At 50.3% G+C, this 11,997-nt stretch overlaps 1 long non-coding RNA gene across 1 annotated transcript; it reads left to right on the top strand.

Annotated features, from left to right (window-relative positions):
• Positions 1-6,933: 6,933 nt before the first annotated feature.
• On the top strand, positions 6,934-10,804 carry LOC118919271 (uncharacterized). Its single transcript, XR_005027435.2, has 3 exons — positions 6,934-7,177; positions 8,537-8,711; positions 9,011-10,804. It is a non-coding gene; the product is annotated as an uncharacterized LOC118919271 (long non-coding RNA).
• Positions 10,805-11,997: the final 1,193 nt, after the last annotated feature.

Below are 11,997 nucleotides of genomic sequence, written 5' to 3' on the forward strand. Positions count from 1 at the left end.
AAGGTTCATCCATGGTTAAGCCTGTGTTAGATGTCCTTCCTTTTCACAGCTGCATACTATTCCATTTCTGACCCTATACCACATTTTGTTTTTCTGTTCATTTTTTGATGGACACTTGAGTTGCTTTCAAGTTTTGGCTATTTTGAATAAGTGTCAGGATTTTAAAAAATCTTCATTTTACAAAAAAGAATACGGAGGCTGAGAGAAAGTAAGCAGTTTTCCCAAGCTATCTCAAGTCACAAAACTGGTCAGTGGCAGAAGCAGGTCTTAACTCGCCCATTGGAGGTTATATGCCATATTTCCTCCTGTTCATTGAGTGAATAAGTGGGTAACTGAATGAATAAGATCCTTAGAAAGGTACAACATTATATTAGTAACACTAGCTGCTATAACAAACAAGCCTCTAAGTTCCATTGGGCTTAACAGTGAAGTAGAAGTTCACTTCTTATTTCTGTATGTGGGTGGTATTAGGTTGGTGGGCTGTGGGGTGATGCAGGAACTCAGGGTTCTCTGGGATTGTGATCCCACCCTCCTTGAGAGCCTGGGAATCCTCTGCCTCCGGGCATCAGAAGGGGAGGGAGATTGTGGAGGACGCACAGCTGTTTAAAAAAAACTGTGGTCTGAAAGTAATCCTTTTCATTATTCCACTCGCATGTCATTGGTGTACACCAGTCCCATGGCCACTCCTGAGGCAAGGAAATGTGGTTCCCCACTGGGCAGCTGTTTCCAGAAACTCCTCTGCTTTCTGGAAGAGTGAGCATGTTGGATCATGTGAATCTGCCACACTAAGTAGTGCTGTGAAATTCCAAGTGGGTGATGCCTGGAGAAAGCTAAATGTGTGTCCATGAGGCCAAGGCATCTAGAGCAAGCAGGGACATAGCCGGATGCAGATCTGTCTCCGATGGTTAATCTCACTTTCCTGTTCCCCCAATGTCACGGGTTATCTGGAAGGTTATTTCATGTACCAGCCTCAGTGTGGAAGCGCATTTCCATAGGCAGCAGATAAAGATCTCTTAACCTTGTATTTTCCCGAATATCGTCATAAATAGCTTATGCAATGCCATTTCAGTGAGTCTGACAGTTTCTACAATGAGATCTGGATGCAGCAGCATATCTTCTTGTTATATATAAAAAAGAGTGACAGCATTCATCGTTTACGGTGACATCAATGAAGTCTGCTTGTAGAGGTTCCCAATCCATCCATTCATAATACCTTTTATGACTTTAGGCTTTTAAACATGGCACTCAGGTCTATTTTTCAAACTCACTACCATTATCAGCTCAGGGAGCCATCCTTCAATATTTCATTTTCCTAAGACTATCTAGAATATCTTAATTTTTATGAGACTCCTACATGGAGATAGGCTGTCAAGGAGGGGTGACTGTAATGTGAAAAAGGGGGGCAAAAGATGCTGCCGGATCCTCCTCTGTCATGATGTCTGAGGGCTTGTTTCCCGATTTTCCTCTTCTGGACCCAAATAAAGAGCCCATAAGAGATGTGGTTCCCAAGCGCTGCTGTCTAGTCTGTACGGTGATGTTAAAAGGTTAGAAAGGGGGCAGTCAGAACACTGACTGGGTCATGCTGTGGTCCAGCCCACCCCCGCGATGTCCATGAGTCTAAGAGAACAGGGCCTCCCTTCAAGGAGAAGAGGAAGGTTCATGACAATCTGGCACCCACAGGACCCACCTGTGATTAGAAGAGCTCTCCTGGTTCCCAGGAAAGTGACTGTCCCGACACTGCAGTGCAGTGTTGCCTCCATCGGTCTGTCACTTTCCAGGGGGCCACCGAGTCTCCCTTTGCCACTGGCTCCTGACTCCCTCCTTGCTGTCAGATCTTCTACTAGGGTTAGGCAAGATCAATGTCAGATTCAGCCCTAGTGGGCTGGGAACAATCTCACTCCATCAGTGGATCGCTGGGACTGGCTCGGGGCAGGGAAGACAATTCCCGAAGCCACTCAGATGGGAAAAATAAGGAGGGATATTGATCTAGGGAAGGAAGATCACGAGCAGCCTGAGCAGCCCACAGCCGGTGATTGAGGGCAGGTTATGAACATGCCAGACGCTCCAAGGGTGAGAACGTTTGACCTAATTTAGTAAAAACAAATCCTTCCCCTAGCACGCTCTTCTCTAATTACAAATGAGATCCTGTAGGCTCAGCAAGGGTAAATAAAATTGATTCTATCCGCATGGTATTAGAGATGATAAATGTGTTCAAGAAAGGGCTTCAAAAGCCTGCTTGCTGATTAGAAAAGGCAAAGTAATTGTGAGATAGTGACTAATAGACGGAAGGAATCGAGGCAGAATCGGTCTTGCAGAAATGTCACAGGTCTGATCTTCTGGAGATAATTACCACGAGACGTCTGTGAGTTTCCTGTCTACCCTCCAGTCAGCAGGGGCATTGCACAGGTCCCCGAATCGACTCTGCTCCAGCGGTTCTGGCTTTCTCTTTGTTTAAAGCCCGTTGGGGAGCTGTTTTCTTAACAGCAATGATGTGCCCCATTCACCTGTCACCCGGTTCCTACAACAATTCCTGGCATGGGGGAGGATGCTGTGTGTGTCCAATGGGGATGCAGTTAGGAAGATGGGCCTTGATCCTGGGTTTGGGTCCTGGCTGCAGCCCATACAGACTATAACCTTCAGGAAATCACTGACCTGCTCAGAGCCCAATTCCAGATTTTTGGAGTGAGGTTAATAGTATGTGCATAGCTTGCAAGATGTTAATATGTAATGAATTGGATAAAGTAGTTTGAACCCACAGGAATTTGCTGATATTTAACAAATTTTTTAAACTTAATGAACAGCAATTTCATACAGTTTCATTTAATATGTATTATTTATCACTGCATAATAAATTGCCCCCCACTTTAGCAACTGAGGACAAAAGACATTTATTATCTCACAGTTTCTGGTGTGGCTGAGCTTGGTGCCTCTGCTTCAACAAGGCTGCAGCTGAGCTGTAAGCTAGGGCTGCGGATCCATCTGAAGACTCAAATGAGGGGAGCCCTCAGCTTGAATGCAGTGTCACTCCCTTAGGTAGTTGTTGGTAGGAGCGGATGGAATGAAGGCACCAAATCCTTTTTGGCCATTGGCTGGGGCTGCCTCTGTTTCCTCACTAGGTGGGCTTCTCCATAGGGCTACCCCGTGACACGGGAGCTGTTCCCCTAGAGTGAACAATCTGAGAGCAAGAAAAGGAGAGCCCAAGAGGAAAGCCACAGTCTTTTTTGCAACCTAATCTCAAGACGTGACATTTCCTCTCCCCTGCCATATTCGGTTTGTTAGAAACCAGGTTTTCAAGTTCAGCTCACACTCAAGGGAAGGGTATTTTTTGCACAAGGGCGTGAGAACCAGGAGATGAGGGACATCGCAGTCCATCCTAGGAGCTCCCTACCACCATGTGTGACACCCCGAACAGAGTCTGGCACATAGATCGCAAGGAGTGGTAGCTGAAGAAATTAATGAAGGGAAACAGGAATAGCACCAGACATGCTTCTATCTGCACCGTAATTCAGTTGGAATAGAACTTTTTTTTCCCCTCTTGTGAAATTATTCCAGGGTGGAATAACCTGGAAAAACAATGCCCAGTCCCATATAGCCCCTTGTAACCTGGGATCTGTTGTTGTTTTGGCATTTTTAAGCCACTATTTATTGAGCACTTACTATGTGCCAGGCTCTTATTTAGAGCAAGATCTCTGCTAGGCTCCCAACAGTGGGAGGAGGTGAAAACTGTCATTTCCCTTTATAGGTGAGGCTCAGAGAAACGAAGTAAATAGCCCAAGGTCTCCTGGAGTAAGGTTGCAAACCCAAGTCTGTCTGAGAAATACAGGGAGGGCAGGACTTCCTGCAGACATTCAGAAGTGGTGACCCCAAAGAGATTCCTAGAGTGTCGTGTTAGAGCCTGGACTTCCTTCCCTGGAAACATCATCTTCCCTGGCCACTTAAATCTTAGTTATCTTGTTACTGATACTTTGTATCATAACCCACTTAATCCTACCCAAGAGCAGGAGGAGCCAGCGGAGAGGGGGAGCACGAGGGGCTCTTGGAAGCCATGGAAGACCAGTGAAGAGAGAACGGGGCCAGGTGCTGGAGGATCCAGGCTTGAATCTTGACTTCTCCTCTTACTAACTTGGTGGCTTGGGCAGGCCCCCTACCTTTCTGAGCTGATCTCTCATTTCTCTAATGGCAACAATCACACCTATCCTAAGGCCCATACCGGTGGGTTTCATTGCTTTGTGGATCCTTGTGGATGGCAAGAGCCTCCTGGAGTCTTGGGAAGGACTGTGAGTTTGATTTCAGGCTCTGCTGGAAGGAATGCTGGAATTGATTAGTCATGTCTGCCACAGGCGAGGGAGGGTATGTAACCTTTGCTTTTGTCAACCTTGTTCAAAGGCTTCCTGTGAGGTTTCCATGTGTTGATGCACGTGGAAGTTCTAGTTGGTACTCAATAAACATCTAATATTTTCCTTCTGGTTCATTCTGATGCAATTGATGATCAAGCAACACCTCAGTTGGAAAGTGCTGACCGGCTCATAGTAAATGCTCAGTAAGTATCCCTGGAGTGCCGACAGTTTTAGATGTGGACCGGCTCTTTCTGAGCCCACACTGACGCTCATTGTGGATCCCTGGACCCACACAGGGGGCAGAGGTGACTTACCGAGGACTCCAGGGCTGCCCAAGCAAAGAGGTAGAAAAGGCATCAAAACAGCAAAGGTATTAACTTGGTGTATTTACACCCCCAAGTGCTTCGCTGTCATCAGGAGCAGCCCCTTCATGAGATATAAGTAATTTGTGCAGGCTGATCCCGGTTTTCTCATTAATATGCAAATGAGGCATGCCAGTTGTTAGGTTAGAAGAAAGCTGTCATGTTTATTGTGACAGATTTAATGGATGTGTTTGGATTGTGCATTCAATGTGTTTTCAAGAGCATGTCTTATCTTTGTTTAGGCAGTAAATCAAAAATGTAAACAACAATTCATTAGCATCTGTCAGAAGCTCAAAGCCACATTGTTTCATTTGACAATCTTCCCAGAGGTGGGGAAAAAAACCCCTATATCTGACTTATTCAAGATTAGTTAGAAATCACACTGGCTTTTTCTCCTTTGGCTCAGCAATGTGTAAGCAGTAATTGAGGAGCAGCAGCTCTGCTCAGAGAGCTGTGAGGGTCATGGGGACGCAAGCAGAGAACAGACAGCTCCCTCCCCAGTGCCCCTTGGGGTGCCCTCCGAGAGGTCCAAGGTGGCCAAGGTTTCTGGGGAAGGATCCTGCTGGAAACAGTCACTCATAGGTACAAGGCGTCATTCCGCAAAACATCCGAAGCAGCCTACTAGAAGGAAACAATGGAATACAGACACAAGCTTAAAAATAAAAAACAGAATTGGGGACAGCAGAAGATATAGACAGAGGAGTTGATATGACCAGGGGAGAAAATAATTCTGATCTGCAAGTCCCATTCTCCCGTACACTTATTAGATTTGGCCTGCAGATTAAGCTCTGAGCTTCCTGGGGGACAAAGCAAAAAGAGGGGCTGTTTAGATGTCAAATTCACTCAGTTTCAAAAAAGAAATACAAGGAGTGGGCACAGTACTTAGGAGAAACAAGGCTTTTCATGGGACTTGGTTCTTTAGCTTCCTGACAGCGACCCTGAGTCGTGCGAGCTGTGGGGTATTCGGCGCCCCTGGGCACCAGGGGAGGGGCTCCTATCAGTACAGTCACTCTTCACCTCCTTTCTCTCCTGGCCTCTCACCGGCTTCCGCACCTGTCCTTAGATGCTGGCCCCAAATCTTTCTTCCCTTTCACAGGAAAGTTTTTGGGAAGAGTTGTCTGTCCTCCTGTCCTGGTTCTGCGTCCTCAGCTTCCCCTGAGACGGCTCTGACCTCCCTCCCGGCTGCCCCTGGTGCTGGGCACGGGGACGCCTGGCCTGTGTGTGGGGGCCTGGCGCCCTGTCCTGCTGGCGGCTGCTTCCTCTGGCCAACTTCTCTTCCTGTGACTCCACTTTCCTTCGTTCTCTGAGGGTGGCTCTGGGTGACTGGACCCTATTCCTCTGCACTCTGTCCGCCTTTCCTGAGGGATTACTGGTCACCTCTGCTGAAGACCCCTGGCCAGGTCTTTCTGGGCCAGTTCTCTGATGAGTTTCAGTGGCTGCCCCCTGCCATCTGCCCAGGCCCCCGCTGCAGCCCTGGGGCTGGCCTCAGTGGAGGCTCTCACCCCTCACCCGGCTGGCACCGTGGTCTCCCTGCACTCCAGCCTGAACCCCTCAGCTCCTTCTCTCCTGTGGAGCCCGAGATCTTTCCCGATGTTTGTCTGAGCAGGCCCCTTCCCTGCTCAGATAGGGTGGGGGTGCCTCGGACTACTGGTCCCGCATCCCGCCCTGTGGGGCCTGTCCCTTCCAGCTGTACCCCCCGGGTCATTCTGCCCCTGGATGCAAACTGTCCCGTCTCCCTAGCCACCCCTTGGCCACACACTGTCCTCATTGACCTTGAACCTCTGCTTGCGTGTCGCTTCCCTGGACACCTCCTCGGGCCACCTCCACCTGCTGGATCGCAACTTCATCACGTCTTCCCCCCTCAGGGGGCCAGGACTCACTCACATCTTGAACTGTCCACACTTCAGACCAGGGGCCTGCTGCCCATTTTTGTGTGAGCTGAGAAATATTTGTGACCAAAAATATACTAAGAATTCATCAATAAAAATATTTGTGATATATTTGTTCTTCTCTTGTAATATATGTCCCTATATGACATCCTTGATTTTATCTCTCTGTCCATAAAGCCTAAAGTATCTACTCTCTGGTTCTTCACAGAAAAAGTCTGCTGACGACCTAGTGACAGACAGAGCGCCCAGTCTCCCAGCGACACCCTTCCTTCCTCCCCACCCTTCGCTGCCCGCTGATGTCAGATCCCCGTTTCCTTTGAGTGTGACTGGCCCCAAGATGGCCTGGGCTGGGTCCTGAGCAGTTGTGCTCCAAAGAACCTGTTTGGCTTCTGTGACCCTGTGCTGCCTCCTCTTGGCCCACAGCTGTGCCCCTGATGACGCCTCCGGGGCCCGAGGGCCGCAGCCTGGGAAGTGCCCATGTGCATTCGCGTCCCGTCTGCCCTCCTGTCCTCCGGGTGTCCCTCCGTGTCTGAACTCCCCTCTCTTCTCTCTCCGGGCTGCTCCTCGCTCCCAGCCACGTTTCCTCCTGGTAAGAGGCCTTCTGCCCAGCATGTGCTGCCCACCCCCCTGCTGCCCCAGACAAGCTCCCGGGGGCGTCTCCACTGGCCACCTGCGCGCCCTCCTTCCTGGGCCCTCCCCGGCCCCCCACCCGCCGTCCAGCGTCTGCTCTCCGTACACGGCTCCGGCCCAGGTCGCGCCTGCCCCTTCACGGCCGGACCCGGGGGTGCTCCCCGGCCTCCCCTCCCTTGGCCTGTCTGGCCCTTGTCAGGCCTGCCCCCTCCGTGTCCCTCCTCCTGGCTGCCTGCCTGCTCCCTCCCAGGCCCCCCTCCTGGGGCCGCCCTGTACAGTTGGGGCCCCTCGAGCCTCTGCCTGAAGTCCTCCTCCTGCCTCTTGGGGTGCATCTCTTGGGGGCCTCCTCTGTGTGGACAAGCCCAGCTCCGAAACCCCATCTCTGCTGAGCCCCCCCCCCCCAGGACCCCAACTCCTCAGTCTTGGCACTTCCCTATCTGAGTCCTTAGCCCCTGGCAGCATCTAAAAGGCCTTTGATCTCCCTGCCCCGACCTGTCCCGCTCTCTCCTTCAACCCTCAGCCCAGGGTTGCCATGTCCAGAAGCCTCCCCGCCCCCATGCTGGCGCCCTGGGTTTATCTGCACTGCAGTGCTGGTGCTGCTCCCGGGGCTCCCAGAACAGTCTCCCCCTCCAGGCAGCAGCTGTGCCCCTCACCTGGACTGCAGCCTGGCACGTGGTGGGCACTCACTACCTGGATATTTGGGGGCTTCCAGCTTTGACCTCCTCATGCTGCTGTGACCTCCCCATCTCTGCTAAGGTGTCTGGGTCACCAAGCCTGGTGGGTGGAGGTGCAGAGAAGGTTGTCAGGTGGGCTCTGGGGAGCCCAGGCGGGTGTGGTGAGGGGGGCTAGTCATGGGCAGGTGCTGTGCACCCCTGAACGTGCCGTGCGATGCCGGCCGAGCACCCCACGAAGGCCAGAGGGTTGCGGATGCTTTCTGCAGGCTGCCCCCTGTCCTGAGCAGCAGGGCAGAGGCTGAAGCTGCACAAGGAGTCCCACAGGTAAAGGGGTTCTTTGGGCTGCCTTCTCCCCGGCAGCCCCGAGTAGGCCCTGTCCTCCCCGAGGGTTTAGGAAGCCTTGCTGGCTGGGGCCCTGGCCTGGTGAAGGGTGAAAGCAGAGAAAGGCTAGGAGCCCTTGTCTCCGATCCTCATCGAGATTTAAACTGAAGCTAAAAGGGTGCATTGACCTTCCAGCACCACTTGAAATCCAGCTCCACATTTAGTGGGAATTAAAGTAATTGATGAACTTGGACTTGAGACATAGGTTCACATAAATAAAGAGCTATGAACTCTAAAAATAACATCCATTTTTTTTTAATAAGGTAAAGATCAACATGCAACACACCCAGGAGGCACCCCATCGAGCAATTAGGAAGCTGGAGAGAATGGGAAGATGAAAATGTTTATTCAAAAATCAATAGATTTATCCTAAAAGGGTTAGAGAAGCACATGAGTAAAGTCTGGTTCCGCTGCAGCCCCGAGTCACTCTGTGGCAAGGTAGGTCCTAGACAGGAAGGGGTTAAGAAATGGATTTTCAACTCCAAGTTGAAGGAGGTTCCCTGGGCGAGCTTTTCATTGTGTCCACTAAAAATGTTTTAAAAATCAATATAACAGTGTATAAAAGGATCTTCTAAAGACTGAGTCAGCCCCATGCACAGCCAGGTGGGCTGCAGGGAGGGAAGGAAGAGGAGGATATTTAATCCTCCCAGGCTTGCAGCTAATGAGGCGGGCGTATTTGGGTGATTCCTGTTGCACGTGGAAGAACTGTTTCTAAAGAGTTCTAATTGCTTCTGCAGGAACAGATAATAACGACCTGGATCTTCCCATCAGCTGAGACAGTAATTGCACACTTTTCCTGGCCCCAAACAGGTCCAACTTGTAAATCACGCAGTAATACAGTAACTATAATAATGAAGATTCATTCAACAAACTTGTGTTGGACTCACTGAGCTAGCGGCTGGTCTCTGAGCCACAGAGCTGGATATAAAGCTTTGCCCTCAGGGACGCGGACTCGGATGGAGTGGCTTTCAAGTGCTTCATCAGTGATCCATCAGAAGAAATGCAGGTTACATGTGACCAAGAGCACATTCCTGTATGGTCTGGAGCAGAAAGTCATGAAACAATATTCACTTTTACTTTGCATTATGTACTCTGATATTTTCTATTGTTGACTGTTTTATTGAAAAAGAAAAATGGCTGGTTGCAATCTTGAAATTGATTTCACAACCCATTACTAATGGACTGTGACCCGAAGTCTGAAAATTCTGATCTAATGTGAGGGCAGAAGGGAAAAGTTGTTCAAGAGAAAGAAGGTGCCCCGTGTTGGGGTAGAGGAGGACCGGGCCCTTCTGGCTGGGAGATCAGAAACGGCCCCACCGCAGAGGTGGCCCCGAATGATGGAGGGACACTTAAGTGGAGAAAGGTTGACTTGGGAAAAGTAATTGTATTTGTAATAGAGGGTAAATTATTATGTTATTATTATTAATATAATATAAACAGCATTATCCTTCTCAAGGAGTTTTCCCTCCCATAGCTTATTGGGTCACCTTGAACTTGTGACCAACTTAGATGAGATATAACTACGTTTTTTCAATGTGGAAATCGAGTCAGAGAGGTAAAGGATTTTTCTCAAGGACACACAGCTCCTAGACTTTGGCAGAGCCAACTTTGCACCTGGGTCTGCCTGGACCACAGCCTGTGGAGTCCCAGCAGCAGGAAGCAGCAGGCCGAGCTCTGCTTCACTCCTGGTGATGGGAGGCTGGGAGCGGCACAGAGAGCAAGTGCCCAGCATGGACCAGTCTGCTCTCTCCCCCTGCTCTCTCTTCAGCTCTTCCTTTGCTTTCCCACTGCTCCTGTGGGTGCCTCTCTGGCTGAGATCCTGGCCTCTGATACTTGGGAGGCCTATGGGGGTCGTGAGTCCCTCCAAAAGGTCTCAACTGGCCCTTCCAAGTCACAACCAGAAGACCCCTCCTCTGGGGGTCTCTATCTGGAGGAATGAACTTGGCCACCCCAAGCATCCCATCCCGTGGCACGCATAACCGTCGCCCTGCTCCACCCCGAAACTTCCCTTGCTCTCTGTGAATCCAGCCTCCGGATCTGGAGGCCAGGGTTAAAACTGAGTCTTTCTGTTCTCCAAGTACAAGATCTGCTCTCCCCAACCACTAGGCCGAACCTCCAGCTTCATCTGTTTGACTTTCTTTCTCTCAAGGAACTTACAATTTAATCACGACTCCTTAATAGTACATACATTCTAAATTGCAATCATTTATTGCATCTAGCCTGGGGCTCTTCTGTCTGTTAGAAATATCAGGGTTATTTCCTTCTTTTAAGAGTTTATGTTAAAAAAAAAACCCAAACTTTACAAATAATGTTTGCTGTTTAATGTTCTCTCCTGAAATATCAATCTGCAAAAATAGAAATCCTTTTTTACAATTCATCTGAAGGATAGAGTTCCAGTTTCTTATAATGTAATGAATGTACTGCAGATAATGGTCCAATAGTGCAAATGAAAGGCGCGTATAATCAAAATGATAATGGAGCGTATTGTACAGCTTGTATAATAAAATCCATACCAATATGGAAATCATATCTCAAGGCAACATTCCTCTCTTTGATTTTTGTAATAATTGTACATGTAAGAGCAGGGCAGCGAGAAGTGGGGAGAACAAAGGCCTTTATTGCTTCATTAGGCAGCTGGCGTGCTGATGGTCTGGCCTGTCAACAGCCGTCCCTTAATTTCCAAGGGAGGCTTCTCCCCTTCCTGCAGAAATGATTGACGGTTCCCGTCAGCTCCCTCAGCCTTTCCTCAGAGAAGATTCACAATCAGACGAAGGAGATGGGATGGCAATTTTGATCAGCACCTTCTGCCTCATGGGCCACTGGGTCTTGGCGTTTGGGTGCCCAAAACCCAAACAGGAGCCCGGTTCCTGAAGCTTGGGTGAGAAGGGAGGGGCCTGGGGGACACCCTCCTAGGCCAGCGGGCCCCCTTCTGCTTGTCTGCTGGGCCCTTGCATTCTGGAGCAGATCATCCTGCCTTGGTCTGCCAGGCTTTGGTGGGACCCTCTGTGTGCCAGCACAGGCTCGTGCCTCACCACCCAGAGGCATTGCTATGCACCGGGGAGCTTGCACTGCGCGCTGTGTCATCAGTATTCACTCTGGAGTCCAGCCAGGGTGGATCTTGGTTTATGCACTGACTTGAATATGACCTTGGCCTTGGCCTTGACCTTTCTGAACAACAAAGGGGGCTCAGGACAGAGTTGGCCTACAGACTCGGGCCCTCGGCACCACGTCCGAGGCTGGCTTTGAGGCTGCGCTGTCTGAATGGGGCAAGGTAGGGCCTCGGGGTCAGCGCAGGAGGTCACGGCGGCAGCCTCTAGAGGCAGGTCACAGACAGGGGATCTGCAGCTGGTGGGCCTCCCACAGTGCCCACTGTGGCCCCACCTTGCCCCGGGCCCTCCCTCTTCTCTGGCTCCTGAACTCAGCTGTCCCTGGCCAGACCATCCAGGCTTCCACGTGGAGCCCTTTGTTCATGCCCCTCCTCCCCCAGGTTTTGGGCACAGATGTGACCCTTTAGGTGGCGGCCCTATATGGGCTGGTCAGCAGCCGGTTCCTCCTGGGCTAGCACAGGGTGCTGCTGCTAACAGTAACTGCTAGTTGTGGATCACAATTAGGCATTATCCCAGTGGATGCTTTATAGTCCCTGTTTTATGAATAAAGCTTCCGTAAGTATCCACGTGCAGGCTTTTGTGTGGATATAAGTTTTCATCTCCTTTGGGGAAATATC

The sequence above is a fragment of the Manis pentadactyla genome, chromosome 8 (assembly GCF_030020395.1).
Source record: "Manis pentadactyla isolate mManPen7 chromosome 8, mManPen7.hap1, whole genome shotgun sequence".
Classification (NCBI taxonomy): Eukaryota; Metazoa; Chordata; class Mammalia; order Pholidota; family Manidae; genus Manis; species Manis pentadactyla.